At 39.5% G+C, this 25,093-nt stretch overlaps 1 long non-coding RNA gene across 2 annotated transcripts in view; it reads left to right on the forward strand.

The window, feature by feature from the left end:
• The window catches only part of LOC123761093 (uncharacterized), a 100,479-nt gene that overhangs the window by 72,567 nt on the left and 2,819 nt on the right, over window positions 1–25,093 (forward strand). For both annotated transcript variants that reach the window (XR_011231129.1, XR_006773208.2), the window contains 2 exons: window positions 20,340–20,502; window positions 22,004–22,167. This is a non-coding gene — a long non-coding RNA (uncharacterized lncRNA). The remainder of the gene's footprint in view (window positions 1–20,339; window positions 20,503–22,003; window positions 22,168–25,093) is intronic.

Genomic DNA, 25,093 nt, shown 5'->3' on the forward strand with positions numbered 1-25,093 from the left:
TCCAGTAGTTTGTGCAACCCATACTCATCCTGTGACCCGTAATTTATTGTGCATCCCATACTCATCCTGTTACCGGTAGTTTGTGCAGCCCATACCCATCCTGTGACCTGTAATTTATTGTGCAACCCATACTTATCCTGTGACCTGTACAGTAGTTTATTGTGCAGCTAATACTCATTCTGTGAGTCATAGGACATTGCGCAACCCTTTCTCATCGTGTGAATCTTTGTTTACTTTGCTCTCCATATTCATCCTCTGCGCGATAGTTTCTTGTGCAACCCATACCCATGATGTGAGTGGTAGTTTATTGTGTACCCTATATTCATCCTGTGAGTATAGGGTACACAATTCTTGTTTGGATTCTTGTAATGTTATTTGTCTATTTGTAGTCACAGTATTTGTGCGCCCCTTGAGGGACTTGAATTAGAGGGGGGTTGAAATAGCCTAAGCTACTCTATCCCTTTGAGATGTATTTATTGCTTATCTCAATAAACATACTTGAACTTGAACTTGGGTACACAATGAGTTCATTTGTACTCCATACTCATCATCAAGAAGTGTATTTTACCAGCATTGTAATATAAATTAAGAATAAAAGCTTAACTGGATTACGGACCCATAATCAAAATAAGAGTCATCACTAATTATCATGACAAATTGTCTAGGCTACACTTCCGCCTTCGACAAGCTGCCGCCGGATGTGGGTATAGTTTATTGTACACCCCCGCACCCCCAGTCCTGGAAGGCCGGGCATTGGGATGTGGACATGTGTACCATTATACCCCCCCCCCCACACACACACACTCCTCTCCTGTTAATAATAATACTAATAATAATAAAAATTAAAAATAATAACGTTAATAAATATTATAATTAAAACACTTACTGTAATACCCTAGTGCTTGAATGAAGGTGAAGGAAAGACCCAATAAATGTGTAAGTGTATTAAAAACCAAATTTTCGTTGGGTGAGCTGGCAGGTGAGCACCACCTGCCAGTTCACCCAGTAATGAACATCACCTGCACACTGCACCGAACGACTTGCCAGCAGGTGCAGAAGTACGATGGAGAGAGCAAAGTATACAATATTTCAAGTATAATATTAAAGATATATTTAGGATTTAATGTTTTCCTATAAAGTTTCAATAATACCTTTATTTGATTTTTTGTATTATTTTCTACCACAGACGTGGCCACACATTAACAATGCTAACCAGCATATATACATTTTCTTCAGTCCGCCATGGACTCTAACCCTTTCCACTACCGCCCACAAGATGGGTATAGGGTGCATAATATAAGAACTAAACTAACTCCATTGATAGGGTTAGAGATTTGTTAAACATATAGTTCAGGGATTTATTGAACAATCAACCACATAAGGTGATTGTAGTGTTTTTAAAATGCTAGGCTAAGCTACATACTTAAATACATAAATACACAGATTTACGTATGCCCTACATAAAGTGTTCGATGTGTCTTTTACATAGTGTCATTAACGTGCATTTACAAAGGTGAAATTGAATTCTGACCAGCTTCCACATATACTTTATACACATACATATACACACACAGACGTATGCGTACATATACATATATATACATACATATATATATATATACACACATACATACACATATATTTGTCTCTTTTACTCTGACAAGGTGAGATAACTGATAGAGAAACTAGTGTGCAAGTAAGCACTTAATCACTGAAGGTGATTAAGGTGCTTTCACAAGCTCAGGTTATAGAGTTACATCACATACATTCATTGTATAATTGATACGTTACATGGTCAATCTAGGGTACAAGTTCAATATATCATCAAGTGTTCCAGTACTCAAATAGTAATTACACAGTTCAGCATACCTTAGCCCAGGAGGGCGAAAGTCAGTCAGTATGGGACATTCTACAATATAATGTTCAAGGGAGTGCATATTTTCTCTTTCACAAAGTTGACACATTGTGTACTCGACATTTGGGTTTTGAGAAAGCTGCCAGATACGTCTATATCCCAAGCGTATTATGGCCACTATAACATCACATTGCTGGGTTCTTGTTCCATTAATCCTGTATGTGAATGTCTCCGCACGATATCTATCATAATATTTAATGCTACAATTTTCAGGTCTTTGTGAATTTGTTAGGTCGGTGAGATTTTCATTAGATGTTTGCTTAAGTATTCTCTTTGTCACTGCTAATGAAACACCCATATAAATTTCTACCACTGGTTTTCTACAGGCTGTCTTTGCAAGCATATCAACAGTGTCATGCCTTGAGATGCCAACATGTGATGGTATCCATAGGAATTTAATTTCAAATCTCTTTGGCAGCTAAAATATTCATTCGAATATCACTGACTATTTTCTGGGTGTCACTACTATGTGCGTTCAATACCAGGAGTGCACTCTGCGAATCACAGTGTATAAGTCGACTGCCTTTGTGTTTTAAAAATTCAGTGGCAAGGTATATGCCTGCAAGTTCGGTTTGAGTTGTACTTGCCCAATCATTGACGCGCTTCATTCATGTATGTACGAGAGAAGATTGTTCAAATATATTACATGCACATCCGGTGCATCGTCCACCTTCTTCTACAGAACCGTCGGTATAGCACTGATACACATCGTTACCCATACTCTGTGTACTTTCAGTGATGCTTCACAGTGTTAACTGTTTTAATAATGTAGAGTGTACATTATCTTTCTTGGGTGCATTTACAAAATCAACTGCTAGATCCAAGTTATCCCATGGAGTAATTGGTTGATTAATCGTTAATTGAGTTGGGTACATATTTAATATTTTGATGGAGTTGGCTACCTTGTAGAACCAAAATGCATTCACGCCGAAAACTGTGCTAATAGACAAAATTATGTTAAGAGATATGGGTCTATAATTATCTGAGTGTGCTTTGGGGATGGGAACAATGACACTGTCCAATCATCAGGTAATACTCCTTCACTTAAACTCATTCTGTACAACACTAAAAGTGGATTACCTGGTACTTGTGAGACTAATCTCAGTAAACTGTAAGTAATACCGTCCTCTTCAGGAGCAGTTGACTTATTTGATTGTGCTACACAGCCTTCCCGGCTTGGTGCCTTCTTTGGTAATTACTTATCAAAGGCAGCTCCATACGAGGAGCTGCCTCGTATGGGCCAATAAGTCTTTTGCAGTTACCTTCATTCTTATGTTCTTACTTACATTTACTGAACTTTATCATCATCATTTACAGAAAGAAATTAACATAAAAAGTAGTCATTTTAATACACAAAACAGAAGTAGATATTATGTAAATTATGATGCAGGATAGGATCACTATTAAGAACTTAATTATAAACCACAATATGTTTTATATCGTCAGAAATTCTGAAACATACCATATATTTTCAAATATTTACAATTAAAGTATTTATTTAGGAAATAAGTATTTTAGTTACCCTAGTTAGCTCTGAGAACACACATTCTTGCAGCAAGAATTTCTTCCCACTAATCTGAGCGATGCTAATGAGACCAGTCTCGACCCATTGGACAAGTCATGAACAACAATCAACTACAGCACCATCTATGTCAGAAGATATTCAAAATATTCTTGATGTCATTCAAATTGTCAATACGAGAACAGAATACATAAGAGTTACAGTTTAGTGATGTCAAAGGAATCATATTGACTGACCGAGCCCCATTGTAAATATCCGTGGCTTCCTGACCATAAAGGTACCGCCGCGGATAAGGGTAAGGAGGGTACTGTCGAGGGTAAGACACCGGATGTACCCCATATACAAGCCACACTAGCTATTAGTTCATATAAGCTGACAACTTACCCAAATAAACATTACTTCCTAATTATATATATATATATACATATATATATATATATATATATATATATATATATATATATATATATATATATATATATATATATATATATATATATATATATATATATATATATATATATATATATATATATATATATATATATATATATATATATATATATATATATATATATTATGTAAATTATGATGCAGGATAGGATCACTATTATGAACTTAATTATAAACCACAATATGTTTATATATATATCCTACTCACACTCATCCTAGCACAGTAATTTATTGTGCAACCCATACCCATCCTGTTACCAATAGTTTGTGCAACCCATGCTCATCCTGTTACCTTTAGTTTATTGTGAAACCCATACTCATCCTATGAATGGTAATTTATTATGCACCTCATACTCATCCTGTGAGTCATAGGACATTGTGGAACGCTTTCTCATCGTGTGAATCTTTGTTTACTTTGCTTTCTATACTCTGCTCTCCGATAGTTTCTTGTGCAACCCATACCCATGATGTGAGTGGTAGTTTATTGTGTACCCTATACTCATCCTGTGAGTATAGGGTACACAATGAGTTCATTTGTACTCCATACTCATCAAGAAGTGTATTTTACCAGCATTGTAATATAAATTAAGAATAAAGGCATAATCTTATTATGTACCCATAATAAAAATAAGAGCCATCACACTATAATTTTCATGACAAACGGCCTAGACTCCACTTCCGCCTTCGACAAGCTGCTGCCGGAGGTGGGTATAGTTTATTGTACACTCCCGCACCCCCAGTCCTGGGAAGAGGGGCATTCGAATGTGGACATATGAACCATTACCCCCAACCCTTCCCTGTTAATAATAATTGAAACACTACACTACACACTATATGTTCATTTAATATTTCAAGTATAAGAATCAAGATATATTTAGGATTTAACGATTTAACATTGTCTCAATCATATCTTTATTGCACTTTATCATCATTATTTACAGAAAGAAATTAACATAAAAATGTAGTTAATTTTAACATACAAAACCGAATTTGAACATTGTTAATTTTGATGCAGGATCACTATTAATAAGAACTTAATTATAAACCACAATATGTTGTGTATCATCAGAAATTTGGAAACATAATATATATTAAAATAATATATATATATATATATATATATATATATATATATATATATATATATATATATATATATATATATATATATATATATTTATATATATATATTTATATACAGGCATACCTCAGTTTAAGAGTTTAATTGGTTCCTGGAGATGCCTCGTATTCCGAAAACTCGCATTCCAAAGCTAATTTCCCCATAAGAAATAAAGGGAAATGAATTAATCCGTTCCTGACTACCCCAAAAACCCCACATCAAACTAAATTTTTATACCTAATTCATCTAAATAAACCTACAAAACTATGTTCAAGTTATTACTTACCTTGCTGTTGAATGCTGTAGGCGTATGGAAGATGGTGAGGAGGTGGGAGGAAGAGAGGAGTTACTGTTTAGAAGGGGAGTCCCCTTCCATTATCACATCAGGCAGTGAGGACTTCACTGGTATGCACACTCTGGCACATTTTGCCTGCATACCACTAGGACTTGCTTGTTTTACTAAGAATTTGTCTAATGACACTTGTTTTTCCCTACATTTTAACACTTGTCTGTAGTAAGACATCACATTATCATTTAAAAGGTCAATGCAACGGCCTGCTACAGCTTTATCTGGGTGAGTTTTTTCAACAAAACTTTGCAGTTCTTCCAATACTTCACACATTTTCTTAATCAAGAAGGGACATCCTCTACTAAAATATATATATTTATATTTATATATATATATTTATATATATATATATATATATATATATATATATATATATATATATATATATATTTATTTATATATATATATATATATATATATATATATATATATATATATATATTTATTTATATATATATATATATATATATATATATATATATATATATATATATATATATATATATATATATTTATATATATATATATATATATATATATATATATATATATATATATATATATATATATAAATGGAAATTTAGCACATTTAAATAATGTTATTAAGCTTAAGAATAAATTACATAAGATTAACATAGTAAAATGACTGGGATACAGATGGATCAGTAATCACATTACAAGTCCAATTATTTCCTAACTGAAGTCTGTAACGCACTATCATGTCATATTTCATAATACAAATTAGGTAAGAGATATGCAATATCAACACAAAATCGTCAGCTACTATTTCCAAAACACATTTATTATATAGCATTAACCCTTAACATGCTCGGGGTTTAATATCCTGTCATCCCCACAGGCGCATGTCATTTTGAAAAAAAAAAAATTATTTTTTCTTTCTAACCTGTTAATTAGTGTTCACTAATCACGGGAAAAATAATAAAAAAACCGTAAGTGACATATATTGCCCGCTATAGGGCGGGGAAGTCTGGCAAATTATAGGCACTGACTCAGCGTGCGTCCCAGGCGGTCTGTTGCTGGCAAGCTGTCAGGCCAGAGTTGCCACAAAGAGATAATTACCGAATTATTTCAATGTCTCTGATTGATTTTTCATACTTTTTTTGCTGTAATATTATTCAATAGTGTGTAGTTTGATATATTTATATAATAAAATGAGTGAATCGTTGGTATACTCAAAAATATGGTGTGCATATTGTTGATTCAATTATGTTCATCAATCAGTGAACAAATACTTTGTCGGTTATTACACTATAAGCACAGGTTATATATAAGTATTTGCATGTTTTGTTCACTATAACGAACCACTAAGTAGCTATTATGAGTCAAAAAGTAATGAGGAGTGACCACCGTGTACCAGCCAGCCACTCTCGCCCTCCCTCCAGTCATCTGACTCACCCTCATTCTCCTCCCACAATAATGTTTTTGCTATAAATCACTATATACAGACGTTATATATAAGTATCTACATGTTTTGTTCACCATAACTGTACATCTAAGCTTGTATGGTGAGTAAAGGCACAGAGATGTGGCTACTCACACAGTCAGCTGATCGGCGGCAGCCCTCAAGGTCAGACGCACTAATATTTCTCCTCCAACAATACTGTGTGGTGTTATTACGCTGTATACACACATTATATATAAATATCTACCTATTTTATTCATCATACTTATACAAATAAACTGGTATGGTGCACAAAGACCATCGTGGTAACCAGTAAACAACACCGTCGTCTGCACGGTGGCGTCGTGCAGACGACGCCACCGCCCTCACCAAAATGGCGGCTCCAAACCTTCTCTTGCTGTTTATACCCTCTATACGCACGTTATATATAAGTATCTACATTTGTGTTCACCATAGCGAACCACTAAGCTGGTATGGTGAGTGCAGTCAATAAAAGGTGGCCACACACAGTCAAAAGACATCGCTACCACCCTCCCTCCCACAGCATTACACCTCCTTCCATGGCGCACAGTGCTAAATATCACCAAAATCCTGCTATTATCAGAACCCTGGTCAGTTTTATCAGTCAGGGGTCTTCTGTAATAATATCATCGCTACATAATAGCATGAACAAGTATAATTTGGCATTTTTAGGCGATGCTGTGGTCACAAGCTGAACAGCAGTGCTGTGAGCTCATGCTGCGTGCGTCAGGCTTGGTTGCTCACTCAATACTGAGGCCAATAACACCCGGGAGTTTGGCCCACGATTTTTTTTTAAAATGGCGTCTGTTTACAAGAGCCCTGATGAAGGTGTGGTGAACCTCGTGTATCCGCGGGCTGTTTAAATCTTGCGTAGTACTCCAACACATCATATGACGTGATGCGCAGTTGACTGGAACAACGTCCAGCACATCATATGACGTGATGCGCACTTTAAGGGTTAAACTGCTCTTTCACTTCGGGGGCGCTTACGCTGATATGGTTTTTTGGCAATTCCAAATGTTTTTGGGATTGAAAAAATTTTGTTTTTGTCATACATTTTAGTATTTTCATTATAAGGTTTTCTTGATATAAAGCACCATAAGTAATTTCTCTTTTCAGCTTTAGTTTTTTGGTCCCAAACTTCCTTAGGAACCAGGTACTTATCTAAATTGGATGATATTATATAATTTCCTTCTCCGTGTAATGCTCTCCTCAGATCTAGCATTAACGGATCTAACTGTTAAGAGATTAAAATATTTTGGCACAGGCACTTGTCATGACTAGAATAGGCGTAGCTATATTTCCCCAAAACCTTGTATAAACAGTGTGTAGCCAATACTGACAGTTAAGGAGCATATCCGTCACTGCGATTGGCTACATTCTGTGCTTGCCACGCCCACCGACTATGTACTCAAGATGTTATTGTGTGGCTCTCTCGTGAATTGTTTCCGGCGCGAATAGTTGTGAATTTACATGAAAATGTACCAACAAAATCTTGTTACACAGCAGTAAACAGGAGCTTCAAAGCACCCAAATACATATACTATATTTTTGTCTTGTTTGCATACTAGATAAAATAACGCAATTATTACTGTAAAATAGAACTCTGACAGTATTGACTAAGAATAGAGTGGCCCTCCAATTTATCTTAAGTTCCGACTCAGCGACGAGCCATGAACAACAAGAGCCTTTGACCCAGTTTCTGCCAAGGTTATAAATTAACGGTCGTAATGTAAACCGAAAATATAAATGAAAATACATACATTGATTTCAGTACTGTAATATACCAGTTATTGGAGAGTTGAGAAGCGGGACCAAGAAATGCAGAATCTCAATAACCGAAAGAACAATTAGGTTGTACTGAAATTAACGTGGTGATTTATATAGTCTGTAAACAAGTACTATATCTATAAAATATAAAACTTATTTTAATTATCCTGCACTTCAAGAGACCACAAGCATTCTTACTCTCATTTATTTTTGTAGCAGAAATGTTTTGTCTATATTTATTTTATGGAAATTAGTGGTGTTTGAGCAAGCTAATCAACGTCAAAAATGTTTACGTTGTTGTTCTTCATCTGTAGTACTGAGCTCTACACATATGGGTAGCTTTGCCGCAGGCTGTTTACTGCTCTAAGAAATAAGCATAAATCCTCATGCCTGGAGCCCGCGGTGCCCGGCGCCTTGCTGTGGGAAGTCAGAGATGTTTATGATTCTGGTCTAGGAATACCGCGGGATTTCACCAAAATGTGTTGTATACAATGAAATGATTATACATTGCTATGTTGTGAACATTGTATACAGTACCTCAAGATATAAATCCCACACCACTTAACTAGCTCCCAGATACCTAATTAATTCCCTACTCTCTGTAAATGTCTTCCTGGTGTGTGTGTGTGTGTAATTACCTAAGTGTAATTACCTAAGTGTAGTTACAGGATGAGAGCTACGCTCGTGGTGTCCCGTCTTCCCAGCACTCTTTGTCATATAACGCTTTGAAACTACTGACGGTCTTGGCCTCCACCACCTTCTCACTTAACTTGTTCCAACCGTCTACCACTCTATTTGCGAAGGTGAATTTTCTTATATTTCTTCGGCATCTGTGTTTAGCTAGTTTAAATCTATGACCTCTTGTTCTTGAAGTGCCAGGTCTCAGGAATCCTTCCCTGTCGATTTTATCAATTCCTGTTACTATTTTGTATGTAGTGATCATATCACCTCTTTTTCTTCTGTCTTCTAGTTTTGGCATGTTTAATGCTTCCAACCTCTCCTCGTAGCTCTTGCCCTTCAGTTCTGGGAGCCACTTCGTAGCATGTCTTTGCACCTTTTCCAGTTTGTTGATGTGCTTCTTAAGATATGGGCACCACACAACAACTGCATATTCTAGCTTTGGCCTAACAAAAGTCATGAACAATTTCTTTAGTATATCGCCATCCATGTATTTAAATGCAATTCTGAAGTTAGAAAGCATCGCATAGGCTCCTTGCACAATATTCTTTATGTGGTCCTCAGGTGATAGTTTTCTATCTAGAACCACCCCTAGATCTCTTTCTTTATCAGAATTCTTTAAAGATTTCTCACATAATCTATAGGTTGTATGGGGTCTATGTTCTCCTATTCCACATTCCATAACATAACATTTATTAACATTAAATTCCATTTGCCAGGTGGTGCTCCATATACTTATTTTGTCCAGGTCTTCTTGAAGGGCATGACAATCATCTAAATTTCTTATCCTTCCTATTATCTTAGCATCATCAGCAAACATGTTCATATAATTCTGTATACCAACTGGTAGATCATTTATGTACACAATAAACATCACTGGTGCAAGAACTGAACCCTGTGGTACTCCACTTGTGACATTTCTCCATTCCGATACATTGCCTCTGATTACTGCCCTCATTTTTCTATCAGTCAGAAAATTTTTCATCCATGATAGAAGCTTACCTGTCACCCCTCCAATATTTTCCAGTTTCCAGAACAACCTCTTATGTGGAACTCTGTCGAAAGCCTTTTTTAGGTCCAGATAGATGCAGTCAACCCAACCATCTCTTTCCTGTAATATCTCTGTGGCTCGATCATAGAAACTGAGTAAATTCGATACACAGGATCTTCCAGATCGAAAACCATACTGTCTGTCTGATATTATATCATTTCTCTCCAGGTGTTCTACCCATTTAGTTTTGATTAGCTTTTCCAATACTTTCACTATTACACTTGTCAATGATACAGGTCTATAATTGAGGGGGTCTTCCCTGCTGCCACTTTTGTAGATTGGAACTATGTTAGCCTGTTTCCACACGTCTGCTACGATTCCTGTACACAGGGATGCCTGAAAGATCAGGTGAAGTGGAATGCTGAGCTCAGATGCACATTCTCTCAGAACCCATGGTGAAACGCCATCTGGGCCAGCTGCTTTGTTCTTCCCGAGCTCCTTTAGCATATTTTCCACTTCATCTCTAGACACCTCTATCCGCTCTATGTTGTTCTCTGGAATTCTTATTGTGTCTGGTTCTCTGAAGATTTCATTTTGTACAAACACACTTTGGAACTTTTCATTTAATGTTTCACACATTTCCTTTTCATTTTCCGTGAATCTGTTTCCCATTTTCAACCTCTGGATATTATCCTTTACCTGCAATTTGTTGTTTATGAATTTGTAGAATAGGCCCGGTTCTGTTTTACATTTATCTGCTATCCCTTTTTCAAAATTTCTTTCTGCCTCTCTCCTTACTGCTGTATAATTGTTTCTCGCATCTTTGTATCGCTGGTATGTTTGGGGGTTTGGCCTCTTCCTATACTGATTCCATTTTTGTGTCTTTTGGTCTCTTGCCCTCTCACAATTTCTGTCGAACCAATCCTGTTTTCTGGCCCTGCATCTCTGTTTTGGTATGAATGTTTGTGTGTCTTCCTCGTATAGTTTTAAAAATTTGGCATACATTTCATTTACTTCCCTGCCTAGCAACAATTCTGTCCAATTACACTCATTAAAAAAATTTTGAAGTTCCCCATAGTTGCCTCTCCTTAAATCGAGTTTATCAACTGTTTCAATGTCCCCATTTTCTTCTAGATGATATCTTAAAGCATATTTAATGTCTAACAGGACGTGATCACTCTTTCCCAAGGGAGGAAGGTACTGGATGTCAAAAATCTTTTCTTTCCTGGTGAATACTAGATCCAGTACTGACGGTACATCTCCTTCCCTCATTCTTGTGGCTTGCTTTATGTGTTGATACAAGAATGTCTCCAGAATGAGGTTCACAAATCTGCATGTCCAAAAGTCCTCCGTTCTTGCTTCATAGGCCTCCCAGTCTATTGCTCTAAAGTTGAAGTCCCTCAGTATCAACAGTCGTGATTTATCTTTATCTGCTTGTACAATAATATCTCTCATGACCATTATGAGGCCCTCTCGTTTGTCATCCAGTTCTTCCTTTGTCCATGTGTTGCTTGCTGATGGGCTGTAGCTATTTACAATTATCAGCTTATCATCCTGATTCCAGACCTGCAATGCCATTATGTCAATATCTCGAGGGTTTTCAAATATTAACTCTTTTACCTTCAGGTGTTTTTTCACCAGTACAGCCACTCCTCCTCCCTTCCTAGTTTTCCTGTCACGTCTCCAAACTGAGTAGCCTCTTGGGAATATGACTTCATTTATTATATTTCCTTCAAGTTTCGTCTCTGATAATGCAACAATATCTGGGACCCTAAGCTGGATTATATCTTGCAACTCCAAAGTTTTTGACCTCACTCCATCTATGTTGGTATATACAATTTTCAGGAACATGTTCCCTTTTCCTTTGCTCTTTACTCCCCCTTCCACTACTGATCTTGTTGCTTTGTTTTTATGTACCATTTCACAAGCTTTCCAGTCCCTGTCACTTTGTAAAAAAAAGAATTTCTGTCTTCTTCATTTCTATCCCCATTTAGACGTTTTGCCTCAATTAGGTTCATTTTCAGCTTTTCTCTGTCTTCCTTGGAGAGGTCTTGTCTTATTGACCAAAATTTGCCAACCTCCTCACTCTGCAGTTTCCTGGCATTTCTTAGCACTTCCATCATGTTTTTCACTCAATTAAACGTCACCCTTAAGGGGCAGTTCTTTTCTTTCTCATATTTTCCTATTCTTCTAAAATCACTGACATTTTCCTTTGAGCCTTCTCCTAAACCTACTATTTTCTCTATGATTTTCATCTCTTCTGCCGCTCGGTCCACCCTAGATGAAATTTCCTTCTCTAAACATCCAAAAATGATTATGGACTTAGTTCTATCTGCAGTGTTTTGTACCAGTTTACTGTTGGTAACCAGTTCTTTCCTAATTGCTTGCCTAATTTCTGCTTCTTGTTGGTCATTTCTGGTTTTGACTTCCGAACACACTTCTTTGATAGTCTCTTTCTCTTTTACAACTTGAGCATATGTCGCTTTTATTTCTTCTTTATACTTTTCTAGTTCTTTATTCACCTCCTCTATGTGAGTTGTCAGTGAAGTTTCCAGTTGGAGATCCTTACCTAACTCTATGTTAGCCCTTAGGCTTGCTTGGAGTTGTTCACCATATGAGTCTATTTTCTTGTTTATTTCTTCAAAGTCACCACCCTTCACTTTCCATGCCTCATTTTCTTTCACTAGTTCCTTGATTTGCTCCTCCTGATTTGTTACCTTGTCTGTTAATGCAGTAATAATCTTACCTTGTTGAAGCATACTCCCTTTTAGAGTGCAAAGCTCACTCCAAAGAGCTCCATTGTCCTCTTCCAATTTAAGCACTTTTTCTTCATACTTCTTTTGCATATCCTCAATTTTCTCTAACCTGCCAAGAACACCTCCTTTCCTTATATCTTGTGGTGAGAATCCTTTGAAACCATCATCTGTTGGTGTGTCTACATTCTCAGTGGGGGTGGTGGCGGCGGCCGACTTTGTTTTTGTTCTAGACCAAAACAAACTTCCACTCAGCTATTTTCACTCACTTTTACTTGTTTATTGTATTTTATTTGCTTTTACTCTTCCCTGAACCTTTATGTAACCTGGGACACCACTGTAGCCCTCAACCTGTGCCCAATACTTAGGTAATTCGATATTTCCAGGAGCTTGCTGCAGTGTGACTTCTGCCTCCTCCAGCTCATACACCCTCCTCCTCCGTGTGTGTGTGTGTGTGTGTGTGTGTGTGTGTGTGTGTGTGTGTGTGTGTGTGTGTGCGTGTGCGTGTGTGTGCGTGTGTGTGCATGTGTGTGCGTGTGTGTGTGTGTGTGTGTGCTCACCCCGTTGCGTGTGTGTGTGTGCGCGCGTGTGTGTGCGTGTGTGTGCGTGTGTGTGTGTGTGTGTGTGTGTGTGTGTGTGTGTGTGTGTGTGTGTGTGTGTATATACACCCACATATGTGTTGTATGTGGATGCTGAAGTTCAGTCTCTTGTCTATGTATAGGTCAAGGAACTTTCAATAATCATTATTGCTAATGTTAACATTGTGTATATGAAGTTGAATTTGGTTTCAGGATTTACTTCCGAACAAAAATAGTAGTCGGTCTTTTTTATGTTTAATGTGAGTTTGTTAGTTTACATCCATGAGTGGACTTTTTAAATCTGTTATTTTCATTATTATATAGTGCGTTTGGGTTGGGGTATGAATAGATGAAGGTAGCATCGTCAGCACTTATGTTTACACTTATTGGAAGTATCTAAGTATCAACTAAAGTATCTTCACACTTGACTTAAACTTTAGTAGCTATTTTCTGGACCATTCCTCAAGTTTCGGAGGTCAACGAAGATGGAATTCACATGAAATGGATTATGTTACCATCACTAATAATGTTGTGTTTTTCTCTGTCTAGCTTCGGACACGTTCATGTTACAATTGTGTCTTAGAGAGTTGCGCGCAATTAAGGATGATAGAAATTACTTACAATTAATGAAGGATGGTAGAAAATCACAATTAATGCATCAAGTTTGGAGACTTGAATTGAAATAAGTTTATTGAGGTAAAATACACACAAAGGGATGAGGTAGCTCAAGCTATTCTCACCCCGTTCAGTACATCGTGTTAATACATACATAGACACACACACTTGTACACATTTTAGTGTAACAAGCAAGGCAAATAGTTCTGTTTGATGGGTAGAGGCAACTGCACTTGCAGCTGCACCCGTGTGGCGGTGTAGGAAACCATCAATGTATATGATTTGAGAGAGAGAGAATGATCTGTGGACAGAGCATCAATATGGCGTAAGGCTTTGCCTCAAGATGAAGCATAATAAAGAACCCGAATATCAGGAGAAAAAATTACATTAAAAATTGTCCACATGATACATATATATAATCACATTTTAAACATTTCAATTGTATTATTTGCATATATATATAATTAGGAAGTAATAAGTTGTCAGCTTTTATGAACTAATAGCTAGTACGGCTTGTATATGGGGTACATCCGGTCTCTTACCCTCTGCGGCGGTAACTTTATGGTCAGGAAGCCACAAATAGTTACAGTTCAAGTATGTTTATTGAGACAAGAAAAAAATACATTTCAAAGGGATAGAGTAACTTAGGCTATTTCTACCCCCCTCTACTGCAAGTCCCTCAAGGGGCGCACAAATTCAGTAAGTACAAATAGACAATTAACATTACAAGAATCCCATTTAACATTGCAGGTTAATATAGTAAGTACAGCATCTAATTGTTACACTCTTGGGGCAAAATTTTTGTAGCTCCTAAGTATACTGTCTATCATACCATTATCACACATACAAACAATTTGATGTGGTACATTACTTATTTCCTTATTTCTATAGTTATCAATAAGTTGACACTCTCATACATAATGTTCTAAGGTGTGGGCGTGCGGCATACTACATAATTTACAATCCTTATCTTTTTCACTGACATCAACTCCGTATTGCCAGATATATTTGTATCCTAATCTTAATCTCATGTAAATTGAATCCTTCCAAGTTGACTTTCCTTTACCATAGGTGAAGGACGAGTTTGTATTTATTACTGAATAATTCTTAAGTGTGTTACTACTATCCACTATTGCCATTCTTTTTATCATTTCTTCATCTTCATTTCTTCTTATTAATGTTATATATACATGTACACATAATCATACATACATGTACATATATATACATATGCGGTAAATCCACAGAAATGAAATATGGAATTTTCCGCATACAAATGATTATTGTTTCGTGATCGTCAATTGCATATATACATATACATACATATACATTCACATACATATTCAATCACCCACACAAATACACACATCAATAATCTTTGTATCACAAGTGATTCAACAAGAGGCTCACAAGTCACTATACTAGGCACTTTACATCTATGGTGAGTCGTCCAATTACTAGTCTTGCTCTACACCCACCCAACTGGGCGGCAGCTTAACAGTCATGTGCTCCACACCCACCCAACTGGGTGGCAGCTTTACAGTTATGTGCTCCACACCCACCCAACTGGGCGGCAGCTTAACAGTCATGTGCTCCACACCCACCCAACTGGGCGGTAGCTTAACAGTCATGTGCTCCACACCCACCCAACTGGGCGGCAGCTTAACAGTCATGTGCTCCACACCCACCCAACTGGGCGGCAGCTTTATAGTCATGTGCTCCACACCCACCCAACTGGGTGGCAGCTTAACAGTCATGTGCTCCACACCCACCCAACTGGGCGGCAGCTTAACAGTCATGTGCTCCACACCCACCCAAATGGGCGGCAGCTTTACAGTCATGTGCTCCACACCCACCCAACTGGGCGGCAGCTTAACAGTCATGTGCTCCACACCCACCCAACTGGGCGGCAGCTTTACAGTCATGTGCTCCACACCCAACCAACTAGGCGGCAGCTTAACAGTCATGTGCTCCAAACCCACCCAACTGGGCGACGGCTTTACAATCATTTGCATGAATTACTTACAGTAAGCAAATTTTAGATACTTCGCTAAGATTTCGGGCAGCACATCATTATAAATGAAGTACTTACACTTTTCTTGGACACCAATGATGGTGTTATCTCTGAATTCCGCGATTTTTTTTAAATTCCAGTACTGTATATAATGACGCAAAGTATGCGAATAGTTCTGCAATAGTGATCCTATCCTGCCTCATAATTTACATACATATCTACTTCTGTTTTGTGTATTAAAATTACTACATTTTTATGTTAATTTATTTCTGTAAATGATGATGATGATAAATTTCAATAAATGTAAGTAAGAACATAAGAACGGAAACTGGTCGCGTAAATGGAAATGGTTGGGTACATTTCCTTTCACCTACCTAATGCGAATATTCATGTGTCCGGACACTGGCGATGGTGTGGTATTGCCTATTTATTTGACCATATCTTTGCTTTCATTTAAGATATGTTTTCCTTGAAATGTATTTACATTATCGTCTACATCTGTCTTTATTCTGAAATAAAAACCTTTGACGTTACTTTGCATATATGTACATTAATTATAAAATTGATTGGCTTGTGTGCAGGCCTTCACACTCCCTGAGCGAGCCATCAAGTAACTATAAAAAGGCATATATCTTCACTTTCACTTCAGTTATATTTATACCAAAGTATTAACATGCAGCTTATATGTCTTTCTGATGACATAAAAAACTTCGTTTTTTACAATATATAGATTCAATTAACATTGATTTTCAAAAGGTCATAGTTCCCATCGAAAGGGAGAGCGTCGGCCAAGAAGCCTTGTTTAAAATATGAATATTTTTCCTCTCTAATAAGGTATAATCTCTGTGATGCATTTACACAAACTATTTTATATCTGCCTTTCTGATAACATATATAAATATAATCTTTATTTGTGAATATTTGTTATTTAAGCAATATATCAGAGAGCGTGTAGGGTTCGGTGTTCTATGAACGAAAAGGACTGGAGTAGTTTAAATAGCGAACGCATACCAACGAATAACGCTAGTATCTATATAACAAATTTATTGTCATGTGGAATTGATTTAACTTCCAGACACTTTTTTTTAATAAATATTAAATATTTTGTGGCTGTTTATGAAAATTATTATTATAAATACACATTCTACTTGTTAATATTACCAATTAAATTTGCGACAATTTGAGCCATGAAATACGACGACTGGATCACTGTGTACAGGAGGCTGATATGGCAGCAAACACTCTCCAGGCGACCATATATCTTGGATAAGTCGCTCCACACAATTGTCGCTTGGACCGTCGACTTCCTATGGCGTCACCTCTCACATATTTACGTCTCATTTCGTTATGAAATTAGATTATTTCAGAGTAAAAATAGGTTTGATCATGTTCTACGTGTAGCACCAACATTATAGTAAGTAAATATACCATATTTCTTCATTACTTACGTAATGCTAGGACGATTTGGGTAGTTTTGGGCCGATTTGGGTCGATTTGGGTAATTCTATGGACCCCCTGAGAGTGGTAAGAGGGCGTGATAAGAGGCTAACGTGTGGTCTTGAAGGAAGTCGATAAAGCAGACAATTTTCAAAAGGAAGGGCAGCATAACGAGCAGACAGGAATGGACAGACAGTCGGTTATCCCATAATGTGTAATACGCCCCGCACAGCATGGGTGGAGTGGGGGGGGGGGGGTTGTAGCAGGGCACAGTATGGCGATGGTGCGGGTGAAGTACACACCCACTGAATTCCTGCCATCAATAATTGTTTTCATAACCATTAGAACAATGGCATCCCTCCAGCCACCATCCTTCCCCTGACCCCCTCCTCTGGTCCTCCACCTCAGACAATAACCCCCCCACACCCCCTCTCCCTTCCAGACATCAGCATGTCAAAATCAGTACCATAATGTGTTTAAACTATTTAAACTAAGTCATTGTGTATCTCAAGGTATCTTAATTCATTTGAAAGTGTACATGTGCATTCGTTCATATACTCGTCTAATTGTGCTTGCTGGGGTTGAGCTCTGGCTCTTTAGTTCCACCTCTCAACCGTCAATCAACAGGTGTACAGGTTTCTGAGCCTATTGGGCTCTATCATATCTACACTTGAACCTGTGTATGGAGTCAGCCTCCACCACATCACTTACTAATGCATTCCATTAGATATAATCATATATGATTACACATAATCATAATCATTCCATACACATAATCATATATGTGTACGTCAACGTATACATACATGCGTATATATACCTCATATTAAAATACTGATAAACGAATGACCATGAACAAATTAATTTATAATTGTAGCATTATATATAATTTTAATAGACTAATTACGTGTTTATACATTTGAATGGTCCAGATAGGTGGCCAGCCTTGGACATATACACTTCTGGTAGGCACAATGACCTCATGTTAGACCCTTGATAGATTATGTGAGAGAGAGAGAGAGCTGGGGCAGGGAGGTGCGTGCCCCAGGGAGATAATCCATGCCCATGCCCCGCCTCGAGGTCAGTTCTCGAGTCACACCAAGAATAACAATCGAGCAAGTTGTCCTGACCAGGATGTGGCATATTAGGGAGGGTTGAGGAATAGGAAGCCTGTCTGATAGGGCTCTTGGCAAGCAGCTCTCCCTCAGTCTACCTATCTATATGGAAGAAATGTATCTAGGCCCTCCTTCCCCCTGCCTATTCTCTCTCCCCCACTTTTCTTCCTTCATTTCCTCCCTCCTTCCCTCCCCCTCACTGGTGAGAGAGTAGGAGTGTGAGAGTGGTTAGAGAACTCGTAGTTCTCACGCTCATGAAATTGTCTGCGACCCTGGAGGAGTAGAGCGGAGGGGGGGGGGGGTGAAAGTAGGTGACGATGGAGGAGTAGAGGGGAGCATTATATGCAGTGAACGTAGGTGTCTATGGAAAAGTACATCATAGAGGAGGGTGAAAGGAAGGTGACGATGGAGGTGGAGAAGGGAGGGGGTGTGAAGGTAGGTGATGATGGAGGAGTAGAGGGGAGGAGGGGGGCAAAGGTAGGTGTCTATGGAAGAGTACATCATAGAGGGGGGGTGAAGGTAGGTGGCGATGGAGTAGAGCAAAAGGGGTGGGGGTTGAAAGTAATCCTGAGTTTAATTTTTTAGTTATATATAGTGACACCTCGGCTTACGAATGAATATTTATGAACTTTTCGGGTTACGAGCCTAATTTCTTCGAAAAATTTGAATCGGGTTACAAACTTTGCCTCGGGAAAGGAGTTTGTTGATATACGTATGGGCTGACCTAGCGCGTGGTGGCATGGTGATCGCGCCTCAGTTTACCAGTGTCTCCTGCCTAGTAAGTATCGCGCCTGAATTCTTTGTAAAGCATTACATTTGTTTTGGGATTTTTGGCTATTTGAACATAAAATTTGTTATGATATATCTTGCCATGAGTCCCAAGAAAGCCAGTGGTAAGGTTCAAGCCAAGAAAACACATGTGAAAATGACCATAGAGGAAAAACAAGAGAGCATTCATAAACATCAAAATGGTGCACAGGTTGTTGAACTAGCTAGGCAGTACAACAAATCTATGTCAACAATATGCACTGTACTTGGTAAGAAAAAGGACATTATGAGCGTTAAAGTGGCAAAAGGCATATCAACAATCCCGAAACAAAGAACACAAACACTTGAGGATGTTAAAAAGTTTTTATTAATTTGGATACACAACAAGGAGTTAGCAGGTGATAGCATTTCAGAGGCCATCATTTGTGAGAAACCAAGGCGTTTGCATGAAGACCTTTTAAAGAAAACCCCTGGAACGAGGGGGGGGGGAAGATGAATCAAGTTTGAAAATGTGAAAAGTTTGTGTGACAATAGAGCCTCGTGGAAAACTTTTGCTGTGGTCATTACCTGGTGGAATGCACCCAGGATGGAGTATTAGGGCTATACATCTTTTAAATCATAAAAGTAATAAACATTTCCCATCAACCTTACAAACAATATTAACCTATTTTCATGTATTTCCCCCATGTGCATTTTAACAAAGTTGCTAAATTGCCTTTATCATTCTGTAAAATTTCAATTACAGTACTGTATGTATAATTTTGTTAGTATAAATGGACTGAATATTCTGAAATTGCTATTAATTTTACAATTTCAGATTCAAAGGTGGTCTGGACACCCAATTTGGTCAGACAGGTGAAGAGAGCATTTAGGATAGTTCGAAGAGATGAAGATGGTCGCAATTGTGTTCGAAGAGGCAAATGCCCCCCTTTGCTCCTGACATTATGTTCAACCATTGACCTCTGCACACCTAACACAAGGTAGGTTGAAAATTCTCCTTCATGTCATTGGTACATTAGCCAGAAACTCAGGGCTTATGTAGGAATATCCCTAAAAAAAAAAAAAAAAAGTGGCCCCAACAATGCATCCTCCAAGTCTGGAGGATGAGCAGGAGCATTGTCGAGAAGCAGGACCTTGAGTGTCAAACTTTTCTCTTGCAGATATTTTTTGATGGCAGGGCAAACCACTCCACATCACAGTTTTTCTGCACGTTATATATTTTTTAAAACTCTTGGATTTTCGGAATGATACACGAGCAAGGGTTTAATTTTCAAATCGCCACACAGCACAAGAGTTAGCCTATCCTGACACAAGTTAGCCCAAGTTAGCTTGTGTCCGGGCAGTGACGTCTCCTCTTGGGTAATGTATGTCCTCTTCGGCAATTTTTTCCAGAATAGCTATGTCTCCTCACAATTAAACACTTGTTGTGGAATCTATCCATCAATACAGCACAGTGTATCTACAAAATTTTAATTTTTTACTTATATATAGTGTCACCTCGGCTTACGAATGAATATTTATGAACTTTTCGGGTTACGAGCCTAATTTCTTCGAAAAATTTGAATCGGGTTACAAACTTTGCCTTGGGAAATGAATTTGTTGATATGCGTATGGGCTGACCTAGCGCGTGGTGGCATGGTGATCGCACTTCAGTTTACCAGTGTCTCCTGCCTAGTAACTATCGCGCCTGAATTCTTTATAAAGCATTACATTTGTTTTGGGATTTTTGGCTATTTGAACATAAAATTTGTTATTATATATCTTGCCATGAGTCCCAAGAAAGCCAGTGGTAAGGTTCAAGCCAAGAAAACACATGTGAGAATGACCATAGAGGAAAAACAAGAGAGCATTCATAAACGTCAAAACGGTGCACAGATTGTTGAACTAGCTAGGCAGTACAACAAATCTATGTCAACAATATGCACTATACTTGCTAAGAAAAAGGACATTATGAGCGTTAAAGTGGCAAAAGGCATATCAACAATCCCGAAACAAAGAACACAAACACTTGAGGATGTTGAAAAGTTTTTATTAATTTGGATACACAACAAAGAGTTAGCAGGTGATAGCATTTCAGAGGCCATCATTTGTGAGAAACCAAGGCATTAATGCATGAAGACCTTTTAAAGAAAACCCCTGGAACGAGGGGGAAAAAGATGAATCAAGTTTGAAAATGTGAAAAGTTTGTGTGACAATCGAGCCTCGTGGAAAACTTTTGCTGTGGTCATTACCTGGTGGAATGCACCCAGGATGGAGTATTAGGGCTATACATCTTTTAAATCATAAAAGTAATAAACATTTCCCATCAACCTTACAAACCATATTAACCTATTTTCATGTATTTCCCCCATGTGCATTTTAACAAAGTTACTAAATTGCCTTTATCATTCTGTAAAATTTCAATTACAGTATACTGTATATAATTTTGTTAGTATAAATGGACTGAATATTCTGAAATCACTATTAATTTTACAATTTCAGATTCAAAGGTGGTCTGGACACCCAATTTGGTCAGACAGGTGAAGAGAGCATTTAGGATAGTTCGAAGAGATGAAGATGGTCACAATTGTGTTTGAAGAGGCAAACGCCCCCCTTTGCTCCTGACATTATGTTCAGCCTATTGACCCCTGCACACCTAACACAAGGTAGGTTGAAAACTCCTCCTTCATGTCATTGGTTCATTAGCCAGAAACTTAGGGCCCATGCAGGAATATCCCTAAAAAAAAAAAAGTGGCCCCAACAATGCATCCTCCAAGTCTGGAGGATGAGCAGGAGCATTGTCGAGGAGCAGGCCCTTTAGTGTCAAACTTTTCTCTTGCAGATATTTTTTGATGGCAGGGCAAACCACTCTACATCACAGTTTTTCTGAACATTATATATTTTTTTAAACTCTTGGATTTTCGGAATGATACACGAGCAAGGGTTTAATTTTCAAATCGCCACACAGCACAAGAGTTAGCCTATCCTGACACAAGTTAGCCCAAGTTAGCTTGTGTCCGGGCAGTGACGTCTCCTCTTGGGTAATGTATGTCCTCTTCGGCAATTTTTTCCAGAATAGTCATGTCTCCTCACAATTAAACACTTGTTGTGGAATATATCCATCAATACAGTATCTACAAAATCTTTAAAATCACGAACAAATCTTTCAGCCCCTACTTTGTCTGAGCTGGCACCCTCACCATGCCTCACAACACTATGAATACCACGTCTTTTTTCAAAATTTCTCAAACCATCCCCTACTCACCTTAAACTCTTTCGTATCTGCAAAACTCATTCTAGGGGTTTTCTTTATAAGATCTTGCATGAAGATTTCATTGTTGACCAAACCACACACTGGAAATTGAATAGACGACGACATTTCGATCCGTCCTGGACCATTATAAAGTCGATTGTGATGAGATGAGGGAAGCAAGAGCATTAAGTAGGCAAGAGAGAGAGGTGAGGAGATGGCAAGTATGTACGTATGTACATGAATAAAACATGTACATACTTATACATAACGTGTGTAAATAGTGTAATAAACACAATAACAGTATTTTGGGAGGAGGAATGTTAGCGAGTAATGTGTTGGAGGAGGGAGGGAGGACTGGCAGGGTGTGGCAGCTCACTCATGTTTTTGGGGCTCACCATACCAACATAGTGGATCGTTATGGTGAATACATACGTAGATGGGTATATACAATGTGTGTATATAGTGTAATAACAGCAAAAACACTGTTTGATTGTAGAATATGTCGCATATATGAGGCCCATAATTTTGAGCATAGCGATGTTCTATACTTTGAATTATATAAATTCCACAAATTACACACTTTTAAGTGTGTAAGGGGTAGAGGAGTGAGGAGGGTAGAGGAGTGAGGAGGGTAGAGGAGTGAGGAGGGTAGAGGAGTGAGGAGGGTAGAGGAGTGAAGGGGGTAGAGGAGTGAAGGGGGTAGAGGAGTGAAGGGGGTAGAGGAGTGAGGAGGGTAGAGGAGTGAGGAGGGTAGAGGAGTGAGGAGGGTAGAGGAGTGAGGAGGGTAGAGGAGTGAGGAGGGTAGAGGAGTGAGGAGGGTAGAGGAGTGAAGGGGGTAGAGGAGTGAGGAGGGTAGAGGAGTGAGGAGGGTAGAGGAGTGAGGAGGGTAGAGGAGTGAGGAGGGTAGAGGAGTGAAGAGGGTAGAGGAGTGAGGAGGGTAGAGGAGTGAGGAGGGTAGAGGAGTGAGGAGGGTAGAGGAGTGAAGGGGGTAGAGGAGTGAAGGGGGTAGAGGAGTGAGGAGGGTAGAGGAGTGAGGAGGGTAGAGGAGTGAGGAGGGTAGAGGAGTGAGGAGGGTAGAGGAGTGAGGAGGGTAGAGGAGTGAGGAGGGTAGAGGAATGAAGGGGCAGAGGAGTGAAGGGGTAGAGGAGTGAGGAGAAGGATTAGTGAGGGGGAGGTGTGAAGGGGGTAGAAGGGAGAAGTGAAGGGGCAGTAGGAACTGTAGGAGGGTGGGAAGAAGGATGGGCAAGAGTGAGTGGGTAAGAGGGAGGGGAAAGGGGGGGAAGGAGGAGTGAGGGGGGGGGAAGGAGGAGTGACGGGGGGGAAGGAGGAGTGACGGGGGGAGGAGGAGGAGTGACGGGGGGAGGAGGAGTGATGGGGGGGAGGAGGAGTGACGGGGGGGAGGAGGAGTGACGGGGGGGAGGAGGAGTGACGGGGGAGAGGAGGATTGACGGGGGGGAGGAGGATTGACGGGGGGGAGGAGTGACGGGGGGGAGGAGGAGTGACGGGGGGGAGGAGGAGTGATGAGGGGGAGGAGGAGTGATGGGGGGGAGGAGGAGTGACGGGGGGGGGGGGTGGAGTGACGGGGGGGAGGAGGAGTGACGGGGGGGAGGAGGAGTGATGGGGGAGAGGAGGAGTGAGGGGGGAAAGGAAGAGTGAGGGGGGAAAGGAAGAGTGAGGGGGAAAGGAAGAGTGAGGGGGAAAGGAAGAGTGAGGGGGAAAGGAAGAGTGAGGGGGAAAGGAAGAGTGAGGGGGAAAGGAAGAGTGAGGGGGAAAGGAAGAGTGAGGGGGGAAGGAAGAGTGAGGGGGGGAAGGAAGAGTGAGGGGGGGAAGGAAGAGTTAGGGGGGGAAGGAAGAGTGAGGGGGGGAAGGAAGAGTGAGGGGGGAAGGAGGTGTGAGGAGGGAAGGGGGAGTGAGAAGGGAAGGGGGAGTGTGTAGGGTAAGGGGAGTGAAGAGGGAAGGGGGAATGAAGGTGAGGAGGAGTGAAAGGGAGGAATAGTGAAAGGGGAGGAGGAGTGAGGTGGGAGAAGTAGTAAGGGGGTAGTAGTGAGGGGGAAATGGTGAGGGGGGGTACGAGTGAATGGGAGAAGGAATGAGGGGGTAGGGAGTGACGGGGTAGGAGGGAGGGGCAGGATGGAGGGGGAAGGAGGGAGGGGGTAGGAGGAAGGGGGGAGAAGCGAGGGCAGGAGTGAAGGGGTAGAAGGGAGGGCTGGAGTGAGGGGGTAGAAGGGAGGGCTGTAGTGAGGGGGTAGAAGGGAGGGCAGGAGTGATGGGGTAGGAGTGAGGTGGTAGAAGGGAGGGCAGGAGTGATGGGGTAGGAGTGAGGGGGCAGGAAGTGAGGA

The sequence above is a fragment of the Procambarus clarkii genome, chromosome 41, assembly GCF_040958095.1.
Source record: "Procambarus clarkii isolate CNS0578487 chromosome 41, FALCON_Pclarkii_2.0, whole genome shotgun sequence".
In the NCBI taxonomy this organism is placed as follows: Eukaryota; Metazoa; Arthropoda; class Malacostraca; order Decapoda; family Cambaridae; genus Procambarus; species Procambarus clarkii.